Source organism: Chiloscyllium punctatum, chromosome 20 (assembly GCF_047496795.1).
Source record: "Chiloscyllium punctatum isolate Juve2018m chromosome 20, sChiPun1.3, whole genome shotgun sequence".
Lineage (NCBI taxonomy): Eukaryota > Metazoa > Chordata > Chondrichthyes > Orectolobiformes > Hemiscylliidae > Chiloscyllium > Chiloscyllium punctatum.
Window position 1 is genome coordinate 54,559,717 of NC_092758.1, and position 13,971 is coordinate 54,573,687.

At 43.8% G+C, this 13,971-nt stretch overlaps 1 protein-coding gene across 13 annotated transcripts in view; it reads left to right on the forward strand.

Annotated features, from left to right (window-relative positions):
* arhgef37 (Rho guanine nucleotide exchange factor (GEF) 37) overlaps positions 1-13,971 on the forward strand; it is a 232,674-nt gene that overhangs the window by 186,708 nt on the left and 31,995 nt on the right. The window lies entirely within an intron of this gene.

A 13,971-nucleotide genomic window follows, 5' to 3' on the forward strand; every position in this document is an offset into this window, starting at 1 on the left:
CTGTAAAGTTGCTTTTATCTGAAAGGGTTGCTGATCACTGAAAGTGCACCAGTTTCCCTCCATTAGCTCCAACACAGTCCAACAAACATTTCCATGCTCAAGGAAGCAACAGCACACTAGGCCATGAAATTAACATTTATAAATGTGTCATCACATTACCAGAATTGGTTGCAGAAGATTAAGCAGGGAAGGTTTGTGTTACGTAGCTGAGCCCAGTATCATCAGCACCTGGTTTACAAATGGAATCTCTAAATCACAGGGATTTCTCTCAGAGACAAAAAAGAATTTGACAACAGAAAATTGTCTGAAGAGGAAAGGATTTTGTACAATTTTGGTGGAGATTACAGCATAATTTGGCATCAGTGTGACAATTATTATAAAGTTATGAAATGAATAGTTTATTCAGAAAGGACATAAGAGACATAATGTAAAAAAGGGTAGGTCACGCTGAGGTCAAGTTGTGTTTGTTCTTTGTGCACAGAAGAGAGAAACTTTTTTGTTACATCTACTCGATAGCCAAGTTGTACAGGAGAGGAGGAAGAAGAGTGGAAGAGCAGTAATAAAGGGATTCTTTAGTTCAGGAAACACTCGGGCATTTCTGTGGTGTTCAACATGATAGTATGTTGCCTTCCTGCTGCTTGGATCTACATTATCACAGAGCAGCTACAGGACCTTCTTCTGGGAGAAGGGGATCAGCTTGAGGTTATGGTACAGATTGCTACTAATGACAGGTAAGAATGGTTGCGCAATCAGAATTTGTGGAACTAGGCAGAAGATTAACAAGCAGGACATCAAGTATAGTAATCTTTGGGTTATCCCCAGTGCCATGTGCATGTCTGTACAGAAGTATAAAGGTAAGACAAATGAATGTCTTGCTGGAGATATGATGCAGGAGGAAGGGCATTGCATTCCTGGAACACTGGGACTAGCTGTAAGGGAAATGGCACTTGATGAGTTGCAGTGGAAGGAAGTTGTGACCAAGTTCCTTGTGAAGCATTTGATAGTGCTGTTGGGGAGAGTTTAAACTAACTGAACCCGGAGAGAAGGCTGAGAATGTGGGTCAACTAACTCCACGGGAGGCTGGTAAAGCATGACCAAGTCACCTGTTTGCCTTGGAGAGAAGGCTGAGGGGAGATTTGATAGAAATGATGTGCTGAACTCTGTAATGACCAAACCAAATATCATGTGAATACGTGCTGATATTTCAAGAGAGAGCACTTCCTGATCTGTAAGCCTCTTATAAGCAATATAAACTTGTTGAACCATCATGAGAAAAATTGAATTTTTAAACTTGTTAAAATTACCTGGTCTGTCAAAATTATCTGGTTTGCTTGCATCACATTCCACGAAATAATGAGCAAACTTAGTTTTCAGTTAAGTAACTATTTTGATATGATAAAGCCACATTTAAAAATATCCGATAAGCTATTTAAATAGAACTATTAAGATGGCAGAATATTAAAATATTTAAAGGGGAAGGAAGTGTTGGATCCTAATGGTTAGACTTGTTCACTGGAAAGACGGCTGTTCATGAGCTGGAGGTCCGTAATTTCAAGGAGTAACTATTCCAGTGGCTGTTTAATTGAGCCATGATATCGATAACTCATTTCCAGACCTCCTGGTCATTTAAAATGGGCAGGCATATTGACAACCTGCCGTGTGATTTTAAGGTTCACTATTGAAAAAGGGAATCAGAAACAGAACCATTGTGAAGAAAAAGTACCAGCTACTTGCAACGTGGAAACTCTCAAGGGAAGGCAACTCCATGATTCCTTGACACGTTACTGCATATCATGCTTTAAGAGGCATTTTTCTGAGTGGCCTGGGGAAAGGAGCTTGGCACTAAGACCAAGCTGGCACATCTGAAATGGTAGTGTTTGAGGAGTGTGGTGTTTCACTTCTGGATACACTGCTGAAACAGTTTCAATGACCTTGACAGACTGGAAAGGTGAGTGTGATCTCACATTGAAGTGCCAATACCCACATTCTAGCTTTCCCAGCATCTGCTCAGCACGAAGTCTGCTTCCTGTTAGCAATGACAGAATTTGCCCCTGCACTCATGTAGGCGGGGCAGTCTTTGGTGGCCTGTGATCCAAAAGCCAGAGGGTGTTGGCCACACTTGAGAAAGCAGAACTTGGAAATGAGAAGCTAGCTTCATGTTTGACTGAATCTACAGGGGGAGCATATAGGGATAAAAAGAAAAGGAAGAGAAAGGATTTGTAGTTACTCAAGGATAATCACTTGGGTGTTTAACACTGATAAATTATCAATTTTACATTCCATGCTTATGCATTGTAAACTTTGGGCAGCATTTCTTGACCTTGTGGAAGTAAGAAGATGGTAAAACAGGGTGAGCCTGTGTGAGGTCAACTAACCTCTAGTATCATGCCACCAATCAAAGTTACCAGATGCAAGAGGGAAGACGGATCACTGATATATTGATGACAGCAGATAAGTTTGTTCAACAGCCAGATGGCTTCTTTCAACAGCCCATCTTTTTCTGAACCTACAAACAATCCATGGAATGCATTGAGTGTCAGAGTCTTATCTATTCAAACATGGCATGATCTTAGCAAGCAGCAGAGTTGTGGTGGGAGAAGTCAGCTATACTGTAAAGCTGTCTGAGGGTTGCGCTTTCAAAAGAGATGTTATCAACTGAGAATCAGGAGAGGTTATTAAAGTATCCAGTGCACAAAAAAAGGATAATGAGTTTAGAAAAGGTTAGGAATCAAATTTCAAACACACTGGATAAATGAATAATAATAAGAAGAGGGACTGTCAATACAGGACTGAAGGTGTTGTATCTGAATGTGTGCAGTATATGAAATAAGGTAAATGACCTTGTGGCGCAGATGAAAATTGACAGGTATGATGTAGTGGGCATCACAGAGACGTGGCTGCAAAGGGGATCAGGATAGGGAGCTAAATATCCTAGAATATACATCCTATCAAAAAGACAGGCATTTGGGCAAAGGATGTGGGGCTGCTTTGTTTGTAAAAAAATGAAATTAAATCAATAGCAAGAAATGAAGTATGGTCAGATGATGTAGAATCTTGAGGAACTGCAAACTATGATGGGAGTTGTCTACAAGCTTCCAAACAGTAGTCAAGATTTGGGGCATAAAATGCATCAAGAGATAGAAAATGCGTGTTAGAAAGGGAAGGTTACAGTGATCATGGGGGTTTCAATATGCATGTGGATTGGGAAAACTAGGTTAGTAATGGATCACGAGAAATGAAATTTGTGAAATGTCTTAAGAGGTGGCTTTTTAGAACAGCTTGTAATGGAGCCCACTAGGGATCTGGCAATTCTGGACTTAGTGTTGTGCAATGAGGCCGACTTGATGAGGACACTTAAGGTGAAGGAACCCTCAGGAGGCTGTGAACATAATATAATAGAATTTACTCTGCAATTTTGAGAAGGAGATGGTGGAATAAGATGTATCGGTATTACAGTTGTATAAAGGCAACTACAGAGGCATGAAGGAGGAGCTGACCAGAATTAACTGAGAGAGGAGCTGAGCAGGAAAGACAGTGGAATAGCAATGGCAGGAGTTTCTGGGAGTAATCTGGGAGATTCAGAAAAGTCCCGAGGAGATAAAGAGAGGATGAGGCAACTATGGCTAGCCAGGGAAATCAGGGACAGCATAAAAGCAAAAGATAAAGCATATAATGTGGCAAAGAGCAGTGGGAAGCCAGAGAATTGAGAAGCTTACAAAGACTACCAGAGGACAATGAAGAAAGAAATAAGGAGGGAAAAGATTAAATATGAGGGTAAGCTATCTGGTAATATTAGGAAAGATTGTAAGAGTATTTTTAGATATATAAAGGACAAAAGAGAGGCAAATGTGGACATTGGGCTGCTGGAAAATGATGCTGGAGAAGTAGTAATGGCGAACAAAGAAGTGGGGCTGAGGAACTGAATAAGTACTTTGAGTCAGTCTTGACGGTGGAAGACAAGAGTAATATGCCAAAAATTTAAAAGAGTAGGGGGGCAGAGATGAGTACGGTGGCCATCACCAAGGAGAAGGTGCTAGAAAAACTGCAAGATCTGTAAGTAGATAAATCACCTGGACCAGATGGGCTACATCCTAGAGTAATAAAGGAGATAACTGAAGAGATAATGGATGCTTCAGTAGTGACCTTTCAAGTATTGCTGGAGTCACGGAGGGCCCCAGAGGACGGGAAAATTGCTAATGTAACCCCCGTTTAAGAAGTGAATAAGGCAAAAGACAGGAAATTGTAGGTTGATTAGCCTGACCTCAGAGGCTGGTAAGACTTTGGAGTCCATTGTGAAGGGTGAGATTTATGAATACTTGCAAGAGCATGGTAAAGTAGGGCAAAGTCAGCATGGTTTCACCAAAGGGATGCCATGCCTGACAAATCTGATGGAGTTCTTTCAGGAGGTAACAAGCAGGTTAGACCAAGGAAAGCCAATGGATGTTATCTATCTGGTCTTCCAGCAGGCTTTTGACAAGGTGCTGCATGGGTAGAAGATTGGTTGTCTGACAGAAGGCAGAAAGTGGGGATAAAAGGATCCTTCTTGGGACAGAGTTCTTTGGTCTTCCACTAGTGGTGTTCTACAAGTGTCGGTGTTGGGATCACAACTCTTCACGAAAAATTAATGTTCTGAATGAAGGAACCGAGGGCAATCTGGCTAAGTTTGCAGATGATACAAAGATAGGGGGAGAGGCAGTTAGTATTGAGGAGGTGGAGAGGCTGCAGAAGGATTTGGACAGGTTAGGAGAACGGGGAAAGAGGTGGCAGATGAAATACAACGTGGGAAAGTGTGAGGTCATGCACGTTGGTAGGAAGAATAGAGGCACATAGACCATTTTCTAAATGGGGAAAAAATTTAGAAATCTGAAATGCAGAGGAACTTGGGAGTCCTAGTCCAGGTTTCCCTTAAGGTAAACTTGCAGGTTGAGTCAGTAGTTAGGAAAGCAAATACAATGTTGTAATTCATCTCGAGAGGACTGGAATATAAAAGGATGTACTTCTGAGGCTTTATAAGTGGCTGGTCAGACCACATTTAGAGTGTTGTGAGCAATTTTGTGCCCTTTATCTCAGGAAAGATGTATTGGCTCTGGAGTGGGTCCAGAGGACATTCACAAGAATGATCCCAGGAATGAAAGCCTTAACATGAGGAACGTTGGAGCACTCTGGGATTGTACTTGATAGAATTTAGTAGGATAAGGGGAATCTGATTGAAACTTACAGAATACTGAACTGCCTGGACAGAGTGGACGTTGGGAAGATGTTTCCATTGGCAGGAGAGATGAGGGCCTGAGGGCACAGTCTTAAGATTAAAGGGAAGACCCTCTAGAACAGATAGATGAGGAGGACCAGCTTCAGCCAGGGAGTGGTGAATCTATGGAATTCATTGCCGCAGCAGACCAGGGCATTGAGTATACAGTGGAAACTCAATTGTCCTAACGAGATGGGTGGGCAGTATTTCGTTCAGATAATCGATTATTTGGAAAATCCCCTGGGGCTCGGAGTTTTAAAGTCTGCTCCTTGTTCAGGAGACTAGCAGCAGCGCACGTTGCGCGACACCTCACCCCCAACACCGCGCCCCCCTCCCCCCGCCACCTACCCACTTCCAACAACACCCTCCTGACACACCCCATCCACCACCACCCCCCAACCCAGTCCAACCCTGCCCCCGCCCCCAGCAGAAAGCATGCGAGCCCCCGTCCCCAATACCACACTCTGCCCCCCCGCCCCCAACCCCGTCCCCCGCCCCCCAACCCAGTCTGACATAGCCCCCGTCCCTCAGCACAAAGTGCGCGAGCCCCTGCCACCCCCCAATCCCCCCCCCCGTCCATCCCTACCCCCTCTCTGGGGCATCCGGACTGCACACCAACAACAAGACTGCTGCTGCTCCAGCTGCCTTTGTGGGGTAAGTCTCCAAATAACACACACACACACACACACACACACACACACACAGCCACAGCCACACACACAACTTTTTACTCCAAACTTTTGACAGGTTCCCCGTTTGCCTTGCACAGGAAAATGTTGGAGAGATTATTCCTGGGAACCGGGGTGGGATGGGTTAGGGTACACCCCTCTGTAAAACTCCAGGGAAAGTGTGGGGAGAGAGGGCAGGAGGTCAGTCATTTGGAGACGGTGCCTGTTTAATCACTGTAAACAAAAGACACAATCACTGTTGGAAACATGTCTTTGATGTAATGTTTCTATCGGGACCTCAAGATCTCCTTGGGATAATCTGATTTTCAGATAATTGGTATTCGGATAATCGAGGTCCCCCTGTATTTAAAACAAGTGAATCAAAGCTTACAGGGAGAAAGTGGGAAAATAGGTTTAAACCTATCAGTTATGATTGAACGGCAGAGCAGACTGAATGGGCTAAATGACCTAATTTCTGCTCCTATGTTTTATGGTTGTATAAGTTTAGAGGCACAGCATATAGTGGGACCAAAGCAAAATGTTGTGTTTGGAAAGGGGTCTCCCAGAGACAGGAGCTACTGGGAACAGGGCACCTGAGGCTCAATCCAGTGGATGCTGTTTGATGATGCTCCTCTATGATGGTGAGAGTGGCACAGGAATGCAGCTGCCAGGAGAGCTTCAACAACTAGATGGAGCCATTGGACATGGATGAGGAGAGAGCATGGTGACAAGTGTGTAGCCTGATTGTGACAGAAGGCCTGTACCCAGATGTACTGTCGGAGATTCAACTTCATTGAAGCATTTGAGTACCAATGTCTATGAAGATTGTGTCACTTCAGATATGGAGTGGTGGAACTAAACGACATCATGGAGCAGCAGTTAACGTCAATGAGAAATGGATTATTCCTCATGTTTGTAGCCTTTAGGATGTTGAAGCTCATCTCCATTTGCAGCAAAGCACAGTAACCTGATTGTTGAAGTGTGCTGGAATGAAGTGACATTGTCATCGGCGTGTACTCCACAATCTGAACTTAACAGTGGAATGGGAATCATTGTTTGTTCCTCATTAGCTGCCATTGTAGGTGAAGGGAAATTATTTAAATGGAACAACTGCTCTGTCAACTGATGCCTCCCTATGGTCAGGATCTTCTGTGGTTTTAAATGCCCACGCAGATTCTACAAGCCACACAGAATCTAGGAAATGTTGGAGCCAACTATTACTTTACTCACTGTTTAATAACTTTCACACTTGTCATGTCCTTAGTAGCAGACTGCCCAGCCTTGATCCATCTACTCTCCATGTTTTTATCCGCTATTCGTACACCACTGCAATGAAAGGCACTTCTCTACAGATTTGATGATGCTGCTGAATGCACTTCTCCTGCATGTATGGTTATTCAGACACTATAAATGTGCATTGTGCCATTAAGCTGGTATGATATGATACCAATTCAGCCATTCGTGCAGAATTTACCCACGCATTTGTGTGAGCCTGGCCCCACATTTCCTGGCTATCTTACAATTAATTCTGTGTTTCCAGTTTGCAGCTCTAATGACCACTCACTTTGCCAGATCACAGGTCATTGAATCTCTTCATACACTGGATCTAGGTTCCTGCAATGACCATTCAGCTTCTACAGTGTCTGTTGGCCCCATCCATGCATCAGTGATGAGAGTTGGCCTTCCCCATCTGTTTGCTGGTAACAGGACTGTTTCCTTTCTCTGTTTGCACAAGCATCTCTGAGGGAATATCTGAATTGTGGAGCAACTCATTCTTGTTCTCTTACCTTCCTCTGCTTTCCTGTTGTTGAGACTGCACCTACCTCTCCCCCTTCTTGTCTTCAGCCTACCTGATTGCTGCACATGTCTCTTTAAATGTGGTTAATGGACCAGCTCTTCAAGCTCTTAATTTGGCTGTTGCCAATAAAATACTGTTGTAGGAATTCCTGGTACCCAGACCTATGCGGTGCTGATCCACGTTCTGAACTGACTCGGGCCATCTGCCCAGTTACTAATTTTCAGGCTTTTATTTCAACGTTTCCTTGACCAGTTACCTCCGTTGTCTGTCACCTGTCCAGTGGCTGTAAGCCTTGAGAAAATTGGGATGACCAACGGATGTCAGTAAGAAGGTTAGATTGTTAACTGTTGGACTGTTTTGTACTGGCATCTGAAAGTGGACACAGTGAGTTCAGCATCAATGTGTCAGATGAGTTTTAGATTAAGCATGTGTGAATGAGTCAGTCCTGGACATCTGATAATTAAACAGCTACAAGTCCAGGCTCCTCTTGTTCCTTCTTCCCCACTTTGTCCTCCAAAGAGTGATCATAGCCTTCCTACTTGTGCAGCTTCAGTTCTCTCTTCTTCATTGTATTGCATAATTTGCAGTTGATCACTACCATTCTGGAACCCTAATGGATATTTCCTGAAAGGTATTGCGTACAGTTCTGGTTGCCGCACTATAGGAAGGATATGGAAGCATTGGAAAGGGTGCAGAGGGGATTTACTAGGATGTTGCCTAGTATGGAGGGAAGGCCTTATGAGAAAAGGCTCAGGGCCTTGAGGCTGTTTTTGTTAGAGCAAAGAAGGTTAAGAGGTGACTTAATAGAGACATACAAGATGATCAGAGGATTAGATAGAGTGGACAGTGAGAGTCTTTCCTTGAATTATGGTGGCTAGTACGAGGGGACATAGCCTTATACTGAGGTGTGATAGGTATAGGACAGATGTCAAAGGTTGGTTCTTTACTCAGAGAGTAGTAAGGCCATAGAATGCCCTGCCTGCAATAATAGTAGACTCACCACCTTTAAGGATGTTTAAACGGTCATTGGATAAACATATGGATGAAAATGAAATAGTGTAGGTTAGATAGGCTTCACAGGTCAATGCAAAATTGAGGGCTGAAGGGCCTGTACAGTGCTGTATTGTTCTATGTTCAGTGTCACCAGGATCAGTCCAGGCACCTGAATCTCATCATCAGTATCTCATTGGCTTATACTCAGTTATCATTCTTTTTGTTCCTGTTGCACCTTCTCTGAGTGTCATTATATGGTGCCTTACGGGTGTTATTTTCTGTGTCCTTCAAAGTTTGTGAGAAGATTTGTAGTTCAGGTGCTCGTTGTTGTGGTTCTGTACGCCGAGCTGGGAATTTGTGTTGCAGATGTTTCGTCCCCTGTCTAGGTGACTTCCTCAGTGCTTGGGAGCCTCCTGTGAAGCGCTTCTGTGATCTTTCCTCTGGCATTTGTAGTGGTTTGTCTCTGCCGCTTCCGGTTGTCAGTTCCAGCTGTCCGCTGCAGTGGTTGGTATATTTGGTCCAGGTCGATGTGCTTATTGATTGAATCTGTGGATGAGTGCCATGCCTCTTGGAATTCCCTGGCAGTTCTCTGTTTGGCTTGTCCTATAATAGTAGTGTTGTCCCAGTTGAATTCATGTTACTTGTCATCTGTGTGTGTGGCTGCAAAGGATAGCTGGTCGTGTCGTTTCGTGGCTAGTTGGTGTTCATGTATACGGATTGTTAGCTGTCTTCCTGTTTGTCCTATGTAGTGTTTTGTGCAGTCCTTGCATGGGATTTTGTACACTACATTGGTTTTGCTCATGCTGGGTATCGGGTCCTTTGTTCTGGTGGGACAACACTACTATTATAGGACAAGCCAAACAGAGAACAGCCAGGGAATTCCTATAGGCATGGCACTCATCCACAGATTCAATCAATAAGCACATCACCCTGGACCCAATATATCGACCACTACAGCGGACAGCTGGAACTAGCAACCGGAAGCGGCAGATTCAAACCACTATAAATGCCGGAGGAAAGACCACAGAAGCGCTTCACAGGAGCCTCCCAAGCACTGAGGATGTCACCTAGACAGGGGACAAAACATCTGCAACACAAATTCTGTGTCCTTAGAGGATAACTTTGATCTTCAAGAATCCACCCGTTGACTCTGCTTGACACTTATAATATCAGTCACATAGTTGACTGATGAAATATGAAGGCATAATTGCAATTTCCCCGGTATCTTGAACAGACAAAAGATATTGTTTTGGCTGTTATACGCCTGCTGAGCATTAATGGAATTAATCTCTTTCAATTAATGAATATAGCTGATTAATTTGAGGGCATCTTGATTGTACATGTACAATATATGACTCCCTGTACCTGTGAAAATTCAAGTGCCAAATCTGAGGACACTCTCATGATGACCTCATTGGCAACAAAATAGATGCAAATGTTGGCCTTGGCAAAAATGGTATCTGTCACCTTGGTGATCCACTAATAGGCAGCCATTTATAAGATTCTACAGATGTCATCAGCAGATTCTTGGAAGGAACTGGAAGTAAAAATATTCAGAGCATGACTAAACCTAGGACCACAGATATCCTTAGGAGGCCTTGTTCCAGAAGTCCAGAAATGTCACCTGAATCTCTTAAGGCATTCTTGTATGGACGTGTCCAGAACATTCATCCTCTACTTATATATTGTGTGTTGGGGGTATTGTCAGCAATGAGCTGGATCTCTGTATTCATCACCGCTGTTCTTAGGACAAGGCAGCTACTGCGCCTGATAATGTGTTTTATATTCTTTCATGGGATGTTAGCAACATTGACAAGGCCTTCATTTATTGCTAATTATCCTTGAACTGAGTAACGAAAAGAGAAATTGTTGGAAAACTCAGTAGGTCTGGCAGTAAGTATAGAGAAAAAAATAGGATTGGTGTGTCTGGTCCAGTGACCCTTCTTCAGACAAATTTTAGCTGAGAAAAGGTTGATCTATACTCTGAAGATGAGGAGGGGTTGGAGTAAATGATAGGTGGAAATGAAGCACAGAGAGAGAGAGAACAATAGTTGGTGTTGAAGAAATTCTCCGTACTCAGACCTTGAGTATTGACAAAGTTTATTGCATGATATCATGGGAAGCACATCTTAGAACAGACCGGTGCAACTTCAAGGCACTCTAGATCACCACGGATTTATATAGTCCAAACTAACAATTGCTCAGTTAAACACAGAACTACAAAATAGTCACTAGATGGCCTATGTGAACATACACCAAGCAGAGTTGAGGTCTGGCTAAGACTATACGTTAATGAGCTATTGTTTTCAGACCTTGAATCAATGCACACTACATTCACACGCTGATTAGCAGATGTCTGTAGATAAACAGTTCATGAGCTATGTGTGAAAAGCAGAATTTCTCATAACTAAGGACACCTTCGGGCAAGGGGCCAAGCCAAGGTGAAAGCAGCACCTTCATTGACTAAAAATGGCTGCAAACAGGCAGTCCAGCAAAAAACAGCTTCCACAGTTGAACAGACAAAGGAATGGGTAAAGGTCAGCCTGATGGAATAAATAGTTGCCATTGGGGAAAGCTAAGGGAGGGGGTGCTCAAGCCCTCAAATTATTGAACTCAGTGTTGAGTCCTGAAAACTGCAGCAATCTTTTTGTTTCTAATTTCCTTCATCTGCAATTCTTTGTTTTTATTTTATTTAGTTTTGAACTAAGTAGCTTGCTAAGACATTGCAGAGGTAGTTAAGGAACAACCATATTGCAGCAGGTTTTTAATGTCATGTGGGCTGACTTCACTTCATTTTCATTCTGGGATATGGTAAATTACATCTGGAAATTCAGTATGATTACATTGCTCATCTATTAAAAAAATAAATAAGTAAATCATTACAATAGGGCAAAAGCTACTCAACCTCAGAAATCTAAATTTTAATTGAAAGATGAATTAAAACCATCATAATTAGTCAGTCCACCCTGACTAAATAATCTCATCCAAACATTGGCCCTGTTAATAGTTCTTTGGGAAAGAGACACAAAATGAGCTCAGGAGCCAATTTATCCTGCATCTGAGGAACTGTCGCCCTTTTCCTGAATAGATCTGAGAGTAATACTGTGATAATGGGTGATGTTCATTATCCATGATGCTCTTTACTAAGGCCAAAACTCTTTTAGTAGATGGGTAGGAGGTTGGAAGAACACAGCAAGCCAGGCAGCATCAGGAGGTGGAGAAGTCAATATTTCGGGTGTAACATTTCATTAGGACTCGGTGGGGGGGTGGTGGGGGGGTGGTATAGGGGAGCTGCAGATAATAGGGTGGCAGGGGCAGGGTGGTGAATTGGGGATAGGTGAAGACAGGCAGAGGGTACGACCTGGTTGGTCAGTGGGAGGGATGAATCCGGTTGGTGGCAAGGAGCATTGGAAGGGAGGGGGGTGGGGCTGGGAAGGGAATAGGGGGATGGGAAGGGAGGTTATTTGAAATAGGAGAATTCAATGTTGAGCCCTCTGTGCTGTAGGCTGCCCGGTCGGAAAATGACATGTTCCTCCAATTTGCGGTTTTGGTTCATTGTGGCAATGGAGGAGGCCAAGGATGTTCATGTCAGAAAGGGAATGGGAAGGGAAATTAAAATGAGTGGTTACTGGAAGGTCCAGCCAGATAAGATGCTCGGTGAACCATTCCCTAATTTTATGTTTGGTCTCCCCAATGTAGAGAAAACTACATCAGGAGCACCTGATGCAGTAAATTAGGTTGGAAAAGAGGCAGGTGTACCTCTGTCTCACCTGAAAGGTCTATTTTGTGCCCTGGATGGAGGTGATGGGGGAGGTGTACCTGCAGACTTTGCATCTTTGCTGGTTGCAGGGAAAGGTACCTGGGGGTTCAGGGGAGTTGATTGGGAGAGTTGTGCAAACCAAGGACTGTTGGAGGGAACAGTCCTTGCAGAAGGCAGAAAGGGATGGGGAGGGGAAGATGTTCTTGGTGCTGGGGTCTAGTTGGAGTTTGCAGAACTGTTTAAGGATGATGTGTTGGATGTGGAGACTGGTGGGTTGGTATGTGAAGACAAGGGGGCTCTGTCTTTATTGTGTTGGGAGAGGATGGGGCTTTGGAGCAGTGGAACAGGGAATGGAGGTAGTGCAGTGGAGAGCTGTCTGCATGACAGAGGGACGAAAAGCATGTTGTTCGAAATAGGTGGACATCTGGGATGCTCACAAGTGGAATGTCTCCTCATCCAAGCAGATGCAGTGGAAGCAAAGGAATTAGGAGAATGGGATGGAGTTCTTGCAGGATACTGTGTGGGAAAAGGTGTAGTCCATATAGTTATGGGAGTTTGTGGGTTTGTAGTAAACGTCCGTCTTGAGACTGTCACCGGAGATGGAAATGGAGAGGTCAAGAAAGGGGAGGGATCTGTCCGAGATGGACCAAGTGTATTTGAGGGCAGGGTGGAAGTTGTGGATGCAGTCGATGAACTGCTCCAGTTCAGCCTGGTGCAGGACGCTGCACTGATGCAGTCACTGATGTAATAGCAGAAGAGTTGGGGCACAGTGCCTGTGAAGAGGGACTGTTTGACATAGCCAATAAAGAGGCAGGTATGGCTTGGCTCATCCGGGTGCCCATGGCCACCCCCTGGATTTGGAGGAAATAGTAGGAGTTAAAGGAAATGTTATTAAGGGTGAGGACTGGTTTGGCGAGGCAGAGGAGGGTATTGGTGGAGGGAGACTGGATGGGTCTGTTGGGGAGGAAGAAGCCATCCTTGTGGGGTATGGACATATATAAGGACTGCATGACCATAGTGAATGTAAAGCACTGGGGGTCGGGGAACTGGAGGTTACTGAAGAGATGGAGGGTGTAATTGGTGTTGTGGATCTACGTGGGAAGTGCCTGAACTAAGGGGGAGAGGTTAGAGTCGAGGTAGGACGAGATGGGGCAGAAGCATGCTGAGACTCTTCTAGAACAGATTTCATAAAGAAAATCTGCTCATCAAACTTTCTAGTTTAGTCATTTTTCTACCCTGAAAGAGCTTTCTAAGGCAATCATACCAGGCAAGACTTCCAAAAGTGTAGCACCCTCAAAATTCATCTAGGTAAGTTTTGTGATTGTTGGATCAACTTGAAAAGATTTTAATTTTCCAAGGCATGAATAGTATATTTCCTACCCTAAAGAAAACAGATGGATGTTTGTATATAATTGTTGGCATATTGTTGCTGATACTAGCTTTCAACTGCAGATTTATTAATTTATTGGACTTGTTTCACCAACTACCATAGTAGGATTTGAAC